This window comes from Muscardinus avellanarius (assembly GCF_963383645.1).
Source record: "Muscardinus avellanarius genome assembly, chromosome: 1".
Classification (NCBI taxonomy): domain Eukaryota; kingdom Metazoa; phylum Chordata; class Mammalia; order Rodentia; family Gliridae; genus Muscardinus; species Muscardinus avellanarius.
Window position 1 is genome coordinate 10,672,301 of NC_137786.1, and position 12,412 is coordinate 10,684,712.

Here is a 12,412-nt window from a genome sequence, read left to right on the forward strand (position 1 = left end):
ATGTCCAAGCCAGGAAACTGATAATAAACATTGCTCTTCAGTTGTGAAGCTAGCTTATACATATTTTGACTATTAGGCTAATAAAGGTGAATTAATGCAAAAATAATAGTGCTTGACTTTGGAAGTCACTAAAGGGGATTTTTGGCTTTGGATTTTCCAACCATGTAATATTTTTGGTAATGTTTAACATATTTTATATCTCTATTTAATGACAGAATGAGACTAAATAAGCATTTGAATAGAGTTCTGAGAGGCCAAAAGAATCTAATTTAATATTAAATTTTTCTATAGATAAAGTAAAATGGAGGAAACACACAGATGAGTCATTGTAGATGTGAGATTTTTCTGTATATTAATATGATTCATGATCTGCCAGAGATTCATCTTCTAATTTTATAAAAGATCCAAGAATACTTTTGTAGTTTTCATCCACTTCTTGGCTTTGCATTCTTCTTGATTTTTCCTCCCTGCTAATACCTCAATATTTTTCAAAAGTTAGTATTAAATTTTGAAAATGGTCACTGTGGAATTCCAGCTACCTCTGGGCAAAATATTAGAGTGAATATTTTATTTATTCAGAGAGAAGTTCATACAATTGCTGATGCTCAAAATGTAATGTCTTTGAAAGCTATAACTTTATGTTGCAATAATATTTAAAAATATAACATTTTAAGTATGGACTTCTTTACTGCCAGGAAAATGTAGCTCCAAGAGCGTTTATTTATTAGGGGCATGACTCCAATTCAATTAATGGAATTGTGGTTCCTGTTTTTTTAAAGGAACTATAATAATATTTCTTTTAATGTTTATAACATTAATCTTACTTTGCCATATTTTAAAGTTGTGTTGGCTCATAACAAAGTTAGAAGAAAATACATTGAATTTTGAGGCCTGATGACTTTGATTGAAACCTGGTCTTCAGTATTTATTAACTGTGTGACCTTTGGTAAGACATTGGAATCTCAAAGTGAATGTTGACCTGCTTATCAAATTAGATTAACATGACCTTTGACTTCCTCTCCTGACTGAAAACTGGTTCACAATAGATAGTGCATGCATAATTCTGCTTAAAACTGTAAGCTATATTAAAATTTAAAATTAATTCAATTCCACTTAGTATATATGAAGTTTACAGAATATATATAAAAATAGAATGATAATTAAAGCCACCATATTTCCAGCTCTAAAGTTAGGCACCTAATTGACTTCATTAATTTCATAATATAATCTTGAGAAATTTGTAGATATTACAGGGATTAAAGTGAAACACACACATACACACACACACACACATTCTTGTACAAGTGTGTAGAACACAAATGTGCTCTTAAGGATAAGTACCTTGAAGCATTTTATAATTCACTGTAAGATGAAAGTTCTAAGCATCCATATGAAACCCTATAGATATAAATGTTAACTTGGATAATGCAGCTAGAACACATGCACTATGAAATTTCAAGGTAGAGAAAATTTGCATGGATGGTAGAGTATGTCTGTTGATGCTATAGAAATCTTTGATAATAGAGTGATTATGCTTGCACATCAATTTAGCTTCCATAAAAGTAGTTCTTTCTTTCTGATCTCTAAACTCTCTAATCTCATAGTTATAACTATGCTTTTATAATCTCTGCTTTAACATTTTACCTCAAGAAATTCACATGATTCATTCCTCCTATGTATCAGCTCTCCATTCATTGTATGGAGGATCTTCCATACCAATCCAAGAAGATGTACTTCCTCTGTCCTTTCTTAGCTTAATATCTGGTCCTTACCCTCTTCCTTTGTCTTGGCGCTGATGGCCCCATGTTATATACTATATGGTATTCCAAGTATACACGATAATTGCTGTGATTTGCAGATCGAGTGACTGAGAAGCAGAAAAGTCAAGAGAATTTTCTACGGTGACACATCTACAGCAAAGCTGGGATTTTAGCCCTTTCAAACAGACTTTGGGTATTGATTCATCAGGCTTTTCTAGCTAATGTAAATAGGCACATAGACTTGATTTGTGTGGCCCACTCCCCTTATAAGAAGACATTTTGAATTACACACCACATTTAAGTAAGTAGAATTGCTTCTGAGCTAATAGTTCCAACTCTTTAAGACTAATGTTTGAGAGGCAAAGCTCAGAATTTTATCTCATAGTTCAGCTTTTCTGCAGACTCTCTCTGTTGAACTACTCAAATCTGTCATTCAGAATAGCAAATAGAAAAAATGTCGCAGGTGAAGAAGGGACAGAGAAACCACAGCCGGGTGTGGAGTCCTGATGCTCTTGTTGGGAACAGAACCTTGGGGATTCACTTGCTTATCTGAATTTCATCTTTGAAAATAAAAATCAACTCCACTGAGTTGTTGGAAGGAATCAGTGAGTAAATATAAGCATGTAAGTGCTTAGAACAGTCTGCTCTTCCTTAAGTACTAGTTATGCTCCAGGATAATAAGATACCACTTTGTACCATATGTTTTTGAAGCATTTTAAATATTTTTTTCATTTTGAGTGGATTTTAGCTTTACATAAAGTGGCAAAAATAGTAAAGAGGTTCTCTGTAAACCAATCACTCAAATTTCTTTAGTGCTAATATTGTACATAACTGTCTTATTTTATTGGAGAATGGTATTGGAAGATCCAGGTGCAAGAGTTCCTTTTGATTTTGACATAGGATTGCTCTTGAGCTTCTCAAAGGAAAGAGTTATGGAATTCATTCTGACTGACACATATATGATATATATATATACACACACATACATATGTACACGTGCATATTGTTATCTTTATCATAATTATTGCCATTTATCAACTTAATTTTAACATTATCTCATGATATCTCTGTTTTTAATTGTTGTATGTAATTATATATCACAATGAGGTTCAGAGTGATGTAAACATACATAGACACACTTGATGTGTGTGTCCCCACCCTGCTCTCTTCCTCTCCGCAGATAGAATGTCAAAATTGGTATTAACAGAGCATAACATTATTTGAAGTCTTTCCTTCAAGTCTCTTCTTTCACCTCCCCATTTCCCTCACCAAGAGCCTTGACACTGTTCTACACATCTCTTTATGCATGCATTTCATAACTTAAATAGAAATGAGCATTTAATATCATTCCTAAAAAATTTTGTTCCAAATTTTGCTATTTTGTAGATTGGACTTCGAATAATGTGATATCCAGACCACAAAAAGGGTACTAGAATGAAAACAATGTCTTTTCTTATTTTAATATCAATAGGGTAAAAGCAAACTGGCATGAGATACACAGAAATATATTTATAATGGAATTATATATGCATACAAATATATGCATGAATTTCTGCAATGCAGGGCTTAAGATTTGATTTGATAAGTAATAACCGTTACAATTGAAATTTATTTTGTTGTAACATGCTAGTTACATGGAAAACTAAGTGCATTTTAGAAAACTTCATTTTAATGATGGTAAAGATTTTTTATTTTGGTTATCGGTGCATTGTAATTATACATTAAAAATATACATGCACAAAACCCTTGTTGAATTTCTTCCAAGATCCTAGCTCACTCCCTCCCCTTCCCCATACATGGTATTGAGATAGTTATTGATAATTTTATATGTGCACATAGCATTATTTGAAGCTTCCTTCATCAAATCTTTCTATCTTTCTCTTTCCTAAACACTTTCCATTGCTTCACTGGACTCTCTCCTCTGTTATCTGAAGTTTCTTATTTTATTTTTATTTTCTCTCTAGCTTCCACTTATGTGAGAAAACATATGACTCTTGACTTTCTGAGACAGGGTGATCTCATCAAAGTATCATCAAAATCCATCCGTTTTCACCGGGCGTGGTGGGGCACGCTTGTAATCCCCGCGCTTGGGAGGCAGAGACAGGAGGATCACGCAGGTTCGAAGCCAGCCGCGTGCGCTGGCTTAGGAGACCCTGTTTCCAAATAAAAATATAAAAATAGGTCTGGGAGTGTAGCCCGGAGGTAGAAGGACTTCCAGGAACCCCAGTGCCACAAAAAAAAAAAAAAATCCATCCGTTTTCCCTCAAATGACATAACATTGCTCTTTTTGGTTAAGTAAACTTCTAGTTGTTGTATACAACAGTTTCATAATTCATTCATTTGTGGACGGGCAACATTTTAAAAAGTTTTTTTAATTAAAATGTTATCAAGACAAAGGTGATTCAAGTTTGGACATAGAACGTGCTTCGTAGATAGTGGTGGGATACACAACTCAGAAGAAGAATCCTATGTGGAGCTAAAAGCTAATATTTTTATTCATTTTCTTATGTATTTCTTACATATGATTTTTCTGGGTAAAGCATATCTTTACAAGTTTAATTCTACTGTGTGAAATTATTCAAACACTGATTAATGAAGTAATGTCTGTTCTGAAGAAGGAGCTTGGGAAAATTAATAGCTTAAAGAATGCAGTTATATTAATTTGTAAACTAGAAGATGCTAAGTGTTCAAAACTTTTAAGATCAGAATTCTCAATGCAACTAAGCTTAGTTGCAGGCATACTTTAAAGCCATATATATTTTAGAAGAAAAAATTATCAGAGCTTCTTATGATATATTCAAATATTTACAGATATGATACAACTATGAATACTTGAAATAAGTGATAGGATATCTCACGATTGCTCTCTCAATCGATTGTGTTTCTATCTTCTTTTTTTCTTTTTTACTTTTGAGGATGTTTTCCTGAGCAAGTTTCCTAAAAATTGATTTCTGGCAACAAAAGTATGTTTCATGCAATATCATTTGCTTACAGAAATTCATTATTCCTAAGGTCTATAAGGCCTCATATTTCTTCCTTCCTTCCTTCCTTCCTTCCTTCCTTCCTTCCTTCCTTCCTTCCTTCCTTTCTTTCTTTCTTTGGTGGTACTTGGGTTTCTGGAAACCCTTCTACCTCCGGGCTACACTCTCAGATCTATTTTTATAATATTTTATTTGGAAACAGGGTCTCTTAAGCCAGGGAAGCTGGCTTCGAACCTGCCGGATCCTCCTGTCTCCGCCTCCCAAGCGCGGGGATTACAAGACTGCGCTACCAGGCCCAGCTATAAGGCCTCATATTTCTAAATATGTAAGTGAAAACTTTCATTTGAAAGTATTCAATGAAATACTTAGTCATCAATGTTTACTCTTTTACAGAAAATAATCAGATAAAGTCTGATATAGTTTCCATTTCAAAAATTACATGACCTAATTATAGATGAGTATTGTGAAATACATCTTATTGACCCTTTCTTTGCTGATTTGGGCTGCTCACACACATTATTAAAGACTGGGGGCTTTAGAACATAAACCCTTATTTCTTACAGTCCTGGGTAGTACAGGATGCAGGTAGTAACCGTTTGCAGAAAGATTTGATGCTTGGTGAGACCTTTACTCTTGGTTTATAGACACTTTTCTCACTGTGATCTCACATGGACAAGAGGAAAAAAAATCTGTTTATTCCTCTTTTAAGAAGGGCAATGATTCCCTCATGAAGGCTCCACTCTCATGACCAGATCACCTCCCAAAGGCCTTCCTGACACCAGCACATTGTGGGCTCAGGATTTCAAAAAATAAATTGGGTTGGGGCCAGAAAAAAATTCTATAATAACTCCAATTAATGAAACTTAATAATGCTTATGATCACATTTGTACAAACATAATTGCATAGCCTAGTTTTCTACTCTTTTTGAAAAAAAATGAACACATTAATTAATTCATATCTTTAAGGTACAAATTAAAGCTTCCAAGAATGTTTTCCTTTGCTCTCTCTGTCGTCTATCATTCTACCACATATTTATCTATATTCTTTCTAACCATCATCAATCATCTACTTTAAAAAGGCTACAAAGCAAAAGGTAAACATGCATATTAGAATATTACTTGTTGAGAACTATTCATGAATTTACATGTTGACATCCAGTCAAGAATTTCTGTGATTAATACTAATGTATATTAGGCATAGGTTTTTTTAATTGGCAAATTGCCAAATAATTTTTATGTATTTACTTATTTTTGCTACCGGAGATTGAACCCAGAGGCATTTTACCTATGAGCAAGTTACCTCAAGCCCGCCCTTCCTTTCTTTCTTTCTTTCTTTCTTTCTTTCTTTCTTTCTTTCTTTCTTTCTTTCTTTCTGCAGTATTGGAGATTGAACTCTGGGGCATTCTACCTCTGAGCTATACTCCTAGCCCTGTTTGTTTTCTAACTCTTTAATTTTGAATTAGGGTCTCATTAAGTTTTGGAGGGTCTCACTAAATAGCTGAGACTGGCTGTGAATCTATATTCCTCCTGTCTCAGTCTTCCAAATATGAGAATTACAAGTGTGAGCCACCATGCCTGGCTTTATTTTTTTTTTATCTGGAAGCAAGGTTTTGCTAAATTACTGTGTGTTATCCTCAAATCTATGATCCTCCTGTCTCAGCTTCCCAAGTACTGAGATTATAGGCATATGCCAATATTCCTGGTGCTAATGGAATTTTTATAAAAGTGGCATTCTGACAAGAGCCTGCAGTAAGACAGGTTAATTTGCTGGAGACATGCAGAGATTTGGTTCCATTGTTTTCCTGCTCTTGGCTGTTGTTAAGTTGCCATGTTTGTTGACTGGTGTTTTTTTCTGGAGATGAGGATCCTGACTCATTTAATCCTTTTAATTTGTGTTATTCTTTTGTGTTCCCTATTATCTTTTCTCTGCTAGACGACTCTAATTCTTACAAAGAAAATACCACTTTGTAATTTTACTGTGTCAAAGATGAATAATAAAATATTCCCATGTCCCAGCATTTTGCCCTCAGTCTCACAGGCAGTCAATCCAGTCAGCATCCTAGAGCAAGTGAAACTCAAGAATCTCAACTCCTAGTGCCCGGCTCAAAGAAAAAAGCTAAGAGATTTGAAATGAGATCTATTGCCGTCACGTTGATGCCACAGTTTGAGCCAGGTAATCTTCACAGAAAGCAAGCTGAATGCAAAGCCAAATGTAAGGTATATGTGTGTGGGGGTGTTATGGAATCCAGCCAAGAGAAATTAGCTGTATGCTTTAATATTGCCAAACATGAGGTGCTTGGTTCTGTAGTTGCCAATTTTGTTACCAGGGTTGTATTTTTTACATCTTTTGGTCTAGAGGACAATTACAAAAATGAAACAAGCCAGGTGAGTTGGTAAACACTTGTAATACAGTACTTAGGAGGTTGGGACAAGAGAATCGCAGCCTCAGCTCCTTAGTGAGGTGCTTCACAACTTAGTGAGACCCTGTTTCAAAAGAAAAATAGGGCTGAGGATGTAGCACAGAGGTAGAATGCCCCTGAGTTCTATTGCCAGTACCACAAACAAACAAACAAACAAAACAAAACAAAACTGGAAAACATGGTGAATGTTTAATATAAGACTTTAAAAATATTTACATTTCAGGTCAAGTCTTTTTTAGGAAGAGAGTCAATCTTCTCTAAGGGAATTTATATATACCTTGAAATCAATATCTATGTTAAGTTTTGCCTGTGTCTTCTATGAGCTTTTACCTAATTATTTTTCAGTGAAGTACAATTTCATATTCAAGCAAAAACTCTTGGAGATGACATTATAGGGATATCTGTCTTTTGGGTATAGTTGTATTTTGTTTTAGCCGGCAATAAAATTGCTGGCACATTCCCCTTGCCATTTTAAATGTTTCCCTGTGAACATTTCAGATAAGCATTCCTGAACTACTGTAGGTGGTAACCCAAAATAGCTCAATGGATAGCAGGTTTTATAATGAGCCTAACACACGTGTCATTAAAGCACTGAACCTTGGGGAGAGAATAGGTGGAAGTAGAACTTGAAGAGCTGATGAAAAATTATAAAACCAATAAAATACATCAAGCCACAGATTCAAGGAGCCACTTTAGCCACAAGAAAGTGAATCTCTAATTTTAGAGCTTCCCCCAGATGTACTCTAGGATAAGATATTTCTATCTGTAAATACTTCAAAATGCTTATTTATTTATTTATTCATTTACTTATTTTTGAGTTGTTAGCCCTTTATTAGAAACTTAAATAGAAGCTATCTGTTATACAGATGGCAGTAATTATCCACAACTGCAGACTTATTATGTTCTAATACAATTTAAAAAATATTTATTTAAATTAAATATCAAGAATATTTAATTTTTTTTTCTTTTTTTTTTTTTTTGCAGCACTAGGGATGGAATCCAGGGACATTCTACCTCTAAGCTATACACACCGAGCCCTATTTTTTAGTACTTTATTTTGAAACAGAGTTTCACCAGGCTGCAGAAGGACTCACTCAGTAGCTGACCCTGGCTGTGAACCCATCTGATCCTCCTGTCTCAGACTCCCAAATTATTCCTACATAAAGACTTTCAGAGAGTAGAGAGAAAAAGACACCCACATTTATTTTATAAGAAGAGCATAAGTCTTAAACCAAAAGGAGTCTCTGTATGAATATAAGTTTAAAGAATCCCAGCAGTAGGGTAGAGGAGTAATAGTAGGTGGATAGCAGGAATGTACCAGGAGAGTTCAGTAAGGTGGCACATGCCTGCAACCCCAGGACTTGGGAGGCTGAAACAAAAAGATAGCAGATTTTAAGCCAGCCTCAAGCCACAGCAACTTAGTGAGACCCTTTTTCAAAATTAAAAAAAAAAAATAGGGCTAAGGGTGTTACTCTCGGGTAGAATGTTCCTATGATCAATTTCCAGCACCATGTTAAAAAAGAAAGAAAAAGCAAAGGAAATGACAGGAAAAAAGGGGAAAATAAAAAGGAAAAATTGAACCTGAATGTAAAATTTATGGGCTATGGATAATAATGGTGATTCAATGCAAGTTCATCAGTTGTAACACTCATACATTAATAGATGTAATACTTAATAATACCACAAAAGTAGAGGAAAGAGAAGTTCTATGGCTTAGTGTTTTATATATCATGAGAATTAAATTAGCACAAATCTAAAGCTGTTTCTAATAAGTTAGACTATATATGGTAAACCTTAGAGCAAAAAGGCACAATGTAACTAAAAATTACAATGAATATATCCTTAAAGAAATTAAGATATTATATTAGATGATTCTACTCAATAGAAAATAAAAAATAAAAGAGGAATATAGAACATGACAGAAATTTGTATATAAAAGTAGATAAAAGTCCAATAAAAATGAGAGTACTTTATTAGAAATAATTAAGCAAAGTTGGATATCAAATCAATAACAATAACAAATCGATAGTATTTCTATATACTTAAGTGAAAAATATGAAAATGAAATTAAGAAAACAACTCCATTTAAGCCTGACAAAGAGGCAAACTGAGACAGAAAGATCACAGGTTAAAAGCCAGGTTAAGAAAATTAGGGAGACTCTTAGCAATTTACTGAGATCTTGTTTCAAAATTACAAGCCAGGCATGGTGGCACATGCTTGTAATCCCAGCATTTGGGAGACTGAGACAGGAGGATTGAGGTTCCCAGACAGCCTCAGCTACTTAGTGAGGCCCTTTGCAACTCAGTGAGACTGTTTCAAAGTAAAGAATAAAAATTAAAAAAAATAAGCTGAGGGTGTATTTCAGAGGCAGATTGCCTCTGAGTTCCATTCCCAGTACCACAAAATAAATAAATAAATAAATAAATAATAAATAAATAAGTAAATAATAAAAGCCAGGCATGGTGGTGCACACTTGCAATCCCAGTACTTGGAAGGCTGAGTCAGGAGGATCTCAGGTACATGACCAGCCTCAGCTACTTAGTGTGGCCCTCCACAACTTAGAGAGACCATGTTTCAAAATAAAAATAAAATGGAGTCTGGGTGTTAGTCAGAGATAGAGTGCCCCTGGGTTCAAACCCTAGTATCAAACAAACCAAATCCAGCACACACAACAAAACAAAAATAAGAAGAAAAAGAAAGCATGAAATAAAAGACAACAATTCCAAAGTCATGCAAAATTTGTCCTCTGAAAACTACACAGGATTTTAAACTAGGAGGTATGCGTTTCTTCTGCCTTGTTTTCTTTAAAATTTTGTCTATTTTTGTAATTCTCTATAAATATAAAAGTCTCTTGGTCAAATATTGTTCAGGGATTTTTTAGTTTTTGCTCCTTTTTTAAAATGGTGCACTGTAATCATACATCTTGATGAAGTGAAGTTCAGGTGGCAGAGGCATGCATGCACACAGGAATCACTGACCCTCCCCGGGTCCTGCCCTGATCATCCCCCTCCTCCTTCCCACGGGCAGCACAGTGACTGACTGATGAATCTGTGATGTCCGTCATGTCCATTGAGCTGTTGTCCTCTTCCCCCTTAACCTCCCCATCTCCCTCAGTTACATCCCTTTCTTCATTCCTAGAAGATTTCTCCTCCTTTGTCTGGAGTCCCTTCTATGTCCCATTTTCTTCCTAGCTTTTTCATATTAGGGAGTACATCCTACTTTTCCCTTTTTGTGACTGAATAATCTCATATGACTCAGTTATACGATTCTTGAGTTTTTGCTCAAAAGAATGGAAACCAAAATAATGCATGATTAATGCATAAATATCTATGTATACAGCTGCAAAATTCACATTTGCCAAATTATGGAAACAACTGAGATGCCCACCAATAGATGCATTACAAAATAATGGAATCTATAAACAATGGAATTTTACTCATCCATACAATACAACAAAATTATGTCATTTGCAGGGAAATTAATGTAACTGAAGAGCATCATGATAAGTGAGATTATCCAGGCAGCAAGTCCTTTTCTACAAAGAATATAACTGAGATTCCAACAGGAATTGCGCTAAATTTGTAGATTAATTTGGGGAGTGTTATCATCTTGGTATTGTTAATTTTTTGATCTTGGAACTTGAGAGGTTTTTCTAATCACTGAGAAGTTCTTAAAACGGGACATGGAGCTTTGTGTTCTCACCTAGTTACCAGCAAGACGATTCAGCTAGTTTTCACCTGCCTGTGAAAAGAGAGAATTTTGTCTTCAGGAAGAAGGAAAAAAGAACAAAGAAAGATAAATTATTTGAACTAAATAGTTAGTTTTAACATTGTAAAAAAATGAGAAAAAAAAACTGGGCCTTAGGCAAAAATCAAGTCATGTAAATACTGGGGTTTGGTAGGGGAGAAAGCCCTTAGCATTTCCGTGGGGCTTGCTAATTTGTTTTGGCATGCATGGACAGAGAAAGGTCAGACATGGCTATTTTGAATTCCAGAAAGTTGCCATCATAATTTAGTACTGAAAGAGGAAAAAGTATAAGAAATTAAATGATGTGAGATCTTCTAGCAATCTGCTCAAACTAATTAAGATTTACTAGATGTTAGGAACAGAGTGTCAAAGGGAAAAAAATTATTCAAAAAAGATTTTCTTATAAACCCACTTGAAATATTAGGAGGGCATTTATTTGAAATCACTTATAAGTTATACAAAATTATTTTGCATCAATATCACACCAGTAGAGTAGAAGTAAATTCAAAGTCTTGAAAATTTGCTTCTGTCTAATAATTTTATAGTTCTATCACTTATATTAATGTCTGTGGTCCACTCTGAGCCTTTGTTGGTTTTAGCCACTGGTTAACTATAGCCACATATGTTTGTATAGAGCAACATTGTAGAAATCTATTGAAAATAGTGAATTACTATCAATAATGTAAAATTGAAGCTGGGAATGGTGACATACCCTCGTTATCCCAGTACTTGGGAGGCTGAGACAGGAGGATAGCAGGTGTGAGGTCAGCCTCAGCAACTTAGCAAGGCCCTCCACAACTTAATGAGACCTCTGTTTCAAAATAAAAAATAAATAGGGATTGGGGTGTAGCTCAGACGTAGAATGGCCCTGGGTTCAATTTCGAGTACCACAAAAGACAAAACACAAAAATAAAATTAAAAATAGTTAAATCTAAAATTAAATTTTCAAATATCTTTGTGGGGAGATAAATATTTCCTATATTTGAGCTATCATCTCATAAAAAATAAAAACATTAGTGGAGGGGGAAAATTTGGTATAAAATAAACAGTAGTACCTATTAGTTTAAGATAATAAAATAGTGTTCTAAGACTAACAATGGCCTTACCTAGTACTGTTTTGAATGAATAGGTATTTTCATGGTACCCTTTTGGAACAGGGGATGAACCCAATGGATGCTCAGGAATGAACAGTACTATTTGAGTAAATATTCAGCAGTGCACTTTGTATTTCACAAGTAGCAGTTTATAGTCAAATAAAACTGTGAACTTGCCTTCCTGATTGTGAGTTTTCCTCTTTCTTGAAACAAGTGAAGTTCTTTTCAGAAAAATCAAGTAATCATTTTAGTGTTAGAAGTTCTTCAGTAATTCAGGCCAAGTAATGTGAAAGAGGTTAGAAAATGAAAAATATCAAAGTTTTCTTCATGTTTTTGCTTCATATCCTAAACTGTCATTGGTAGAAAATACATAATTATTTCCATGTATTAGGTAAGATAATGAGACCTC